This window comes from Ammospiza caudacuta, chromosome 7 (assembly GCF_027887145.1).
Source record: "Ammospiza caudacuta isolate bAmmCau1 chromosome 7, bAmmCau1.pri, whole genome shotgun sequence".
NCBI lineage: Eukaryota > Metazoa > Chordata > Aves > Passeriformes > Passerellidae > Ammospiza > Ammospiza caudacuta.
The window spans coordinates 2,697,161-2,706,533 of NC_080599.1; positions in this window are offsets into that span (position 1 = coordinate 2,697,161).

Sequence of the window (9,373 nt, forward strand, 5' to 3'; positions counted from 1 at the left end):
GTGTCTCGGGCAGCTCCTTCTCCAAGGAAAGCAGGTGGGAGTTGGAACCAAGGAGCTGAAAGCTGCAGGTGCAGCCTGGGCTGGAGGGAGCTCAGATTTGCACAAGGCTGCTCTGAGTGCCAGGGCTTGGATGGGGGAAATGGTGGGGTGGGGGTAGGAACAGAGTCTGATTGATTGTCAGCCATGAAGGGTCTTGACTATCATATCTATTCAAACTGCATGAGGAGGTCCTTGGATTCAGTGTCAGCTGGAGATAGCACGTATCAATAAATTGACAGGGAAAAAACTCCTAAATTTGGCCTAAGTAATCTTTTCTCACTGTCTTTTTAAATAGAATCTATTCAACTTGAATAGACTCTTGGAATTCATCTAATTAACCACAAAAGATTTGAAAATTAAAATCAAATTATTCCCAAAGGCTTGGCTTGTTCAGCTGTTCTGAATGTTAATGAGCCCTGGGACACTGAATTCCTGCACTCAGGAGCTGAAGGCTGAACAAGCCTCTGGAGCAGGAAAATTCAGCAGCAGCCTCCAAGTTGCTGAGGATGTCAGCAGCCCCCGCTGAGGCCATCCTTGCCCAGAGACCATGGGGGAATGGGCAGACAAGGAGAGCGTCCCTGGGGCTGGGACAGCACAACTCAGAGGCACCAGCGGCTCCAGCTGGGAAATGGAGTGTGGAATGTAACTGGGAAAGCCCTGCCTGGGCTGTGCCAAGCAGGACACACAAGCCCTGACTCCCATTCCCCAAACAACTCTCCCAAGGAGACATTAAAAGGAGTTACAATTGCTTGTGTACTCTGAGTTCGACTCACTGGAGAAATACCAGCAAGCGATTCTCAGGAGCTCAAAACAACAAAACAGAATTTGCTGGCAACTTTAGAAAATCAGAGAAACTTTGGCAAAAGGTTTATTATGACACTGTTGTGGTTTTGGTTTGTTAATTCAAGATTTTTCTTATCTTGAGATTTCTTAATTAATGTATTGATGAATGTGGTGGGTTTTACTGTCAATTAATTATTTATGTACTTATTTTGTTGTGAGATAGGAGTGCGAGAAAGGTACAGTAGGCTTAAAATATTTAAAGGGTAGGAAGAAAATTTTATTAAAAGTAACTAAAAGGAAAAAGGTTGTAAGAATTAAAATAAACTCTTAGAACACCTGTTTTTTACAACATTATTTTTACTGGCAATGTAAAGAAACGAAACCTAAAATTTCTAGTTATTTACTATTTTTGAAATAGTCCTGTTTTAGTTTACTTTGGGAGAGAAGTTTTTCTCTTTAAGGTTATGGAGATTCTTTTACAAGAGGAAAAAATAGCGGTTTTGTGGTTATTAATTTTGTCATGGATAACAGTGGTCTGGAGGACTTCGTCATTGTTGTGATTAATAGGTATGATTCGTGCTGATAAAAATTGAAACAGTAATCAATATTGATACAGTAATTAATATATGGGAATAATGAAACAGTTTAAAAGTAGTAATGCCAAAGAAGAGGGGGAGAGGAGGGGCCCCACCACCCCCCTCTCCCGGCAGATGTTCACAGGGACAAGAGGAAAGAAGCTGAAGATACAGTTGCTAAAAATGAGCAGAAAGGAAGCAAAATCTGGTTGGGTCCTAGAAAATGCTAATTATAAGGGATTTATTGCCTTGATATGTAGATTCAGTGATATGTTAGTCTTGGCTTACATTGTACTGGCTTGATGCGCATGTGTAACCCAAAGGTGAACTAAAGGACAACGAAGAAGACTACAGGGCCTTCATCAGTGACGACCCCCTGAGACTTGTGCGACCACCAAACCGAGTGGTGGCGCATGCATGGTAAAGGTGGTAATGAAGGTGGAGATAGAGATATGACAAACGGAAAATAGGAGGAGATGGCATTGGCACATGGCATATCAGGGGTGATTTTCACTTGGCAAGCTTGTACGTGATGTCGCAAGGGTCCCAAAACCCTGTCCGCCGTACTCCGCGGTTATCCTTTGCTTATGCGCTATTATTGGAACCAAATTACCCCTTATTTTAATCAAATTATATTGTATCCAATTTTATTTTTTTTTAATTTTAACTATTCAATTAAAATTGCTACTACTGTTAATATTGTTTGGTTTTTTTATGATGGGATAATTGCGCAAACAAAACACTGTGAAGTTGTTTTTATTGCCAGAAGCTTTTTTACAGCTTGTTGAAGAGCCATGTTGACTTATGGGGTATTGTTTTAAAGATTCATTCTTTAAAGGTAATAATCTTTTTTATATAATTTTAATTTTTTTTTTATCTCTGGGAATAGAGATCTTCTCTTGGCGGTACTGGATTACATTTTAATTTCTGTATGAACTTTTGATGAAATTACAGTTATTTTAACATTTGTTTATTTCAGTATGGAGGTTTTTGTATTATATTAATTTCAATTTTTTATATCTTATTAGTTTTATGTGTTATAATGAAAAAGAGTTTTTTCTTTATAGTTTATAAGAGGATTTTAGTTTTAAGATTAAGGTATTTTTTCTTCATTTTTTTTGGGGGGGAGTTCATTTCTCCTCTATTGACTTTCATGATTTTATGTTGCTTTTTGAAATGCTTGTATTATCTTTTCCTTTTACTTGAGAGAGGATTGAAGTATAGAAAGGGTTAACACCTGACCTGCCAGTAACTTCTGGTGGAAATTGTGGTTGGGTTATGTTAGAATTGCTTTTATTGATAGTTTTGGTGGTTTTTTGTGTTTAATTTTAGTTGTTGGGTTATTTTTTACAGGTTGTAGGTTGTAGGGGTTTGTGTTTTAGTTGTTTTGAGGGGAGGGGACTTGGTGGTAAGATTTTAATAGCTGTGCCTGGCTTTGTTCTGGTTGGGGTTTTGTAGCCTCTTTTGTTTTCCTGTTTGGTAGTTGTTGGAGTTTGGTTTGGTTAGAATGGAGCTGATGGGGAGCGGGGCAGCCTGGGGAGGAGGGAAGGGGCTCAGCCCATGGCAGGGTTGCTTGGTTTGGTTTGGTTTGGTTTGGTTTGGTTTGGTTTGGTTTGGTTTGGTTTGGTTTGGTTTGGTTGAAATGGAGGCTGGGGCTTGCTGCTTCTTTGTTGACTGGAAAAGAAAGAGGAGGTTCCAGGGCTTTTTCATCTTTAACATTTGTGTTTCACAGAGGCGTGTTCAGTATCTTAGTGGTTTAATAATTGTCAGTTACACAAAAATTTTGTATTACTTTTTAAAATTCTTCTCATGTCAAACGATGACAGACAGTCAACAAAAAACACTTCTCAAAGTGCTGACTTGGCCCATTCAACCTCACAAACTCTAAGTCTGTTCAATTTATTGTTAATCAAAATTTGCAGGAGCACAAAAACTGAAGAAAAAGACATAGAAATCAAGAAAGCCAAAAAAGATACAGGGAAGTACACACAGCTACCAACTCCTGGATTCCAGCAGTGTTCAGATGGAAATTCCAAGAGGAGTTAGGATCCAGAGGTGTGCTTGCCTTGTGGTCAGCCTTAAATACCCCTTGGTCTCCCTGGGCCCTTCCTCCAGGTGGGCCTTGGGCTCATTTGGTCCCTCAAGAGCTGGGCTGGGGCTGCAGAGGTGGCTGTGGAGCATTGCCTGTGCTGTGCCAGGGACTGGCAGCCACTGCTGGGCTGGGATAAAGGCTCTGGGGGAATTGGGGCTACAGGGCTGGACCTGCCTTTTCATCCCCCACACATGAAATGTTTTGAGCCAACAGTGTCCTCCAGTCTCTCACAAAAGGCAATGTTGGAGGTGAAATCCCAATTCTGGCCATGGGTGCCTGGAGGACAAGGACAGATCTTTTCCATAGCAAGGAAAGCACAGAGCCCCAGTGTTTCAGTAGCAGATGAGAAGAGACCCTCAACATGCCATGGTCAGCTGGACCAGTGAGGGGGCCCAGGAGGCCAAACCAGACAGACCTGTTCCACATTCCCTTAGTTTTATGGTGCCCTATAGTGTCACAATGACACCTTGGTTCCATGAGGCCTTGCAGTGTCACGGTGTCTCTGTTGTGCCCCAGGCCCCACAATGTCATGCAGCTCCTCTGTTACATTAGGCCTGCAATGTCACAATGGACCTTTGGACCCTGGAGGTTTGCAGTGTTACAATGATCTCCTTTGGCTCCACAGTGTCACAAAGGACCATTGATGACAGGAAGCCCCTCTGTGTCACAAGAGACCTTTGGTTCCGTGCAGTCCTGCAGTGTCACAAAGGCCTCTTGGTTTCACAAGGCCCCACAGTATCACAGTGGTCCTCTTGGTTCTGTGGGGACCCCCAGGGTCACAATTTTATGACTGGTTCCATGAGGCCCCACAGTGTCACAATGGTTTGCTTATTCCATGGGGCCTCACAGTGTCACAATGGTCTCCATTACTCCCTGAGTCCCCTCAGTGTCACAATGGCCCCTTTGTACCATGCGGCTGTGAAGTCTCTTAGTGATGTCTCCATGGTTCCATGAGGCCTTGAGATGTCACAATGTACCTTTGGCTCCATGGGGTCTTGCAGTGTCTCAACAGCCCCTTATTACCATGACATTCCAAAGTGTCACAATGGTCTCCATAGTTCCATGAGGCCTCACAGTGTCACAATGATCCCTACATTCCATGGAGCCACACAATGTCGGTACGTCCCCCTTGGTCCCATGAGACCCCAGAGTGTCACAATGGTCCCTTGATCTCACAGGGCCCCACCGTGTCACAATGATCCCTTGGTTCCATGGGCCCTGCGCTGCTGCATTCCCCCCTCCCCTTCTCAGGCCGCCCTGCCAGCTGAGAAATGCTCCTTGGGGCTCGGCCTTGGCCAGCAGCCCCTGGGCTCAGCTCCTCTGCAGCTCATCACAAACACTGTCTGCTCCAGGCACTGCTGCTGCCCAAACAGCTCCTGCTTTGTGTAGGAGCAGCCCTGGGAACTGTTTCTGTTCCCTCAGTGGCACAACATCCCTGTTCTCACCCTGCCAAAGGAAGCTGTTGATGCCAAGTGCGGCCAGGATGAACCATTGCTGGGACTGAAGCCCCTCTCTTGGGGCTCTGCACACAGCGCTCCAAAAGGAGCCCTTGGAGCTCTCCTGGGCCAGCCACTCCCTCTGAGTGGGGCCTCTCCCAGCCGGGAACTCTCCCGTTTGCTGCACTCGGGGATCCTGAGCAACCACAGAGCCTGGGCCGATCTCGCCACTCCTCCAGGCTCAACCCTTCACCCACTGGGGAGATGCCAAAGATCCACAGGGAGCATTTCCTGCCCTCAGGGGAATTTCACACAGTGCCTTGCACTGACTCTTTGTGTCTGTGTGCACACAGGAGTGCCTGTGCTGGGGAAATGTGGCAGAAATGCTGCTCTCTGAGGGGTTGGAGTGCCTTGGACAGCTGAGTCAGTCAGATATCCAGATATCAGTAAGTAAGGTTAAGTCACAAGGTCTAAACTAAGTTAAATGCTCCTAAGAGTTGTACTGTTTGTAAGTTGTTAAGTTTAAGTTATTAGCTAAGTTAAGGATTGTTAAGTGTTATTCCTCTGTTAATTTCTAAGTAATAGGTTTTATTTTGGGTTAAATATTGTTAAGTGCTGCACTTTTGCTAAATTTTGAAGTAGAAAAGATCAGGTAAAGTTAGGAATAAGTTAAGTCCTGTTAAGTTTGAGCTCTGTTTAGGTTTTGGACCATATTCCTTTTATCCTTGCCCTCATTGTCGTTGTGTCTCACACACACACAGAGGGACAGTTCTCTGTTAAATTCTGGCTTTATTGCCTGGTTTATGTTAGGTGTTGTTGTTGCTTTGTTTCCTTGGTGTGCCTGAAGTGTCCAGTCAGGAGCAAAGTGACTCTTGCCAAGGAACTTTGTGCTGCTGTCCTTAAATATTAAATCTGGTTTTTGCTGCTCCCTTGCCGGGGATTTTTTCAGCGCTCTCAAGCCCTCGTTTATAACAGGGTGAAGGAGCCCTGGCCCAGGCTCTGGCCCTGGGGAACACTGGGACGCTGCCAGGGGGTCCCTGTCCCCCTGTCCCACCCCCAGGGCGCCAGCCTCCCATCCTCGTGTCAGGCTCTGGGGTCGATCTTGTGGAACATCCTCTGGGGGAGGCTGCAGGGCCGGGGGAGGGGGGACCCGGGGGGACAGGGGACCCCGATGTGCACAAGCAGGGTTGGACTGCTCTGGGGGGAACTGTGAGGGGGGCCGGGGCAGAGTGACCTACCCAGGGACCTCACACAAGACCCCTGTGATGTCACACAGTCCCATGTGCTGTCACACAGCCATCTCTGATGGAACACACCCTCTGTGATGTCATACAACAGCCTGTGATGTCACACAGCCTTCCTGTGATGTCACACAGTCATCTGAGACGTCACCCTGTGATGTGATACAGCCATCTCTGTGATGTAACAGACGACACTGTGATGTCATAAAGTCACCATGTGATGTCACTGTCTTTTCTGTGAGGTCACAGCCTGATCTCTGATGTTGCATACCCATCTGGTGATGTCACAAACCAATATTTGATGCCACAGATTAACACTTTATGATGGCAGAGTCAGCTCTATTGCCTCACATCCTACTCTGTGATGTCACAGCCAGCTTTGTGATGTCAAAATTCCCTCAGTGATGTCACAAAACACTCAAGAACTCAGTTACTTTGAAATGCTGAAGTTTCTTGCACTTTGAAGAGATTGCTGTCAGGGACATGACTGGGAAAGTGTCCCCAGGTTCCAGGGAGAGCAGAACACTGGAGGCAGTGATGGCAGCTGGGGACAAACAAGGCAAAGGTGTCTCTGGTGCTGAGCAAAGCTGGATGTGTTTCAGGAATGCAAAGGGCCAAGGCCTGAGCCCCAGCCCCTGGCCAGGCAGATCCTGTCCCTCCCTCCTTGCTCAGGGCTCTTTCCGGGATGGGCACTGGCATGTGGGGATGTGCAATGGCAAGGGCAGGAGCATGGGGCGGCCCCTGCCAGGCTGCTGAGCAGGGACAAGGAGTCAATGAGGCCCCAGCCCTGCAAGGGTCACTTGTCTCCTTCTCCTGCCTCAGGCCCAGGCCCAGCAGCCATGGCCAAAGTGCTGCCCATGTTGGCTCTGTCAGGGCTGTCTTGCAGCTGCTGCCCATCCCTGTTCCCTGTGCAGCCCAGGCTGTCCCACGGTGTCCCTGCCCTGCGTTTCTGTCCCTGCAGGCTGTTGTCCCTGGCACAGCACAGACAATGCTCCACGGCCACCTCTGCAGCCCCCAGCCCAGCTCCTGAGGGACCAAATGAGCCCAAGGCCCACCTGGGGGAAGGGCTCATGAAGACCAAGGGATATTGAAGGCTGACCACAAGACAAGCACACATCTTGACCCTACCTCTTTTTGGAATTTCCATCTGAACACCACTGAAATCCAGGAGCTGGTAGCTCTGTGTGTGCCTCTCTATATCTTTTTTTTCTTTCTCTCTTTCTGAGTCTTCTGTTTCTGTGCTCCTGCAAATTTTGAATTACATTGAATTGAACAGGCTTAGAGTTTGTGAAGTTGAATGGGCCAAGTCAATGCTTTGAGAAGTGTTTTTTTTTTGATTGAAAGTCTGTCATAGTTTGACATGAGAAGAAGTTTTAAAAGCAATTCAAAATATTTTGTGCAACTGACAATCTGTTAAACTACTAAGATACTGAACATGCTCTGGGAAACACATTTGTTAAAGAGGAAAAAACCCAGGAACCTCCTCTTTCTTTTCTAGTCAATAAAAAAGCAGCGGGGCCTGGCCCTGGCTCCCATCTCAACCAAACCAAACTAACCCTGCCGTGGCCTGAGCCCCTTCCCCCCAACCCCCCAGGCTGCCCCCCCATTGGCCCCATTCTAACCAAACTAAACCCCAACAACTACCAAACAGGAAAAAGAAAGGTTCTACAAAACCCTAACCACAACAAAGGTAGCCACACCTATTAAAATCTTACTATCAAGTCCCCTTCCCCCAACACCTTTCAAATCATAAACCTCTACTACCTGCAACCCATACAAAATACCCCTACAACTAAAATTAAACACAAAAAAACCCAAAAACAAACCATAAAACCAATCCTAACAGAGTTTAAACACAACTTCCACCATAAGTTACTGGCAGGTGAGGTATTAGTCCTTTCAATACTTCAATCCTCCATCAAGTATAAGAAAACCCCAAAATACAAGCATATAAAAATAAATATTAAATTATGAAAATCAGTAAAGAAGAAATTAACACTCAAATAAAAAAGAAGAAAAAAATACCCTAATCTTAAAACTAAAACCCTCTTATAAACTCTAAAGAAAAAACTCTTTTTTTTATTACACATAAAACTAAAAACAAGAATTCAAAATAATATCAAACAAAAACTTCCATACTAAAGTAAACAAATGTTAAAATAACTGTAGTTTCATCAGATGATTAAGCAAGGGAAAAAAGTAATCCAGTATCCCCAAGAGAAGACCTCTATTCCCAAAGATAAAAAAAAATTTTAGAAGTAAATAATAAAAACTGTTACCTTTAAACAACTCATCTTTACAACATTTTAGAATTAAACTAAAAAAAAGAGTATTCTGCAAACAGTAAATTAAGTAGAAATTTTAAGTTTACATTCTTTACATTGTCAGTAAAAAGAAAAAGTTGTAGAGAATAAAAAAGTGATCAAGAGAGTTTATTTTAATTCTTACTACCTTTTGCTGTTAAATTTATTTTTAATAAAATTTTCCTTTAAACCCTTTTAAATTTTTCAGCATACTTTACCTTTCTCGTAATCCAATCTCACAACGAAATAAATACATAAAGAATTAAATGACACTAAAACCCACCACACTCATCAATACAATAATTAGGAAATCTCACAATTAGAAAAATCTTAAATTAACAAATCAAAACCACTACAATGTCATAATAAACCTTCTGCCAAAGTTTCTCTGATTTTCTAAAGTTCCCAGTAAAGGCTGTTTGGTTGTTTTGAGTGCCTGAGAACCTCTTGTTGGTATTTTCCAAGGAGTCCAACTCAGTGGAAACAAACAATTGTAATTCCTTTTAAATGTCTCCTTGGGAGAGTAATCTGGGGATGGGAGTCAGGGCTTGTGTGTCCTGCTTGGCACAGCCCAGGCAGGGATTTCCCAGCCACATTCCACACTCCATTTCCCAGCTGGAGCCGCTGCTGCCTCTGAGTTGTGCTGCCCCAGCCCCAGGGACGCTCTCCTTGTCTGCCCATTCCCCCACGGTCTCTGGGCAGGGATGGCCTCAGTGGGGGCTGCTGACATCCTCAGCACCTTGGAGGCTGCTGCTGAATTTTCCTGCTCCAGAGGCTTGTTTGGCCTTCAGCTCTTGAGTGCAGGAATTCAGTGGTCCAGGACTCATTGACATTCAGAACACCTTAACAAGCCAAGCCTCTGGGAATCATTTGATTTCAGTTTCCTAATAATTTGGAGTTAAGA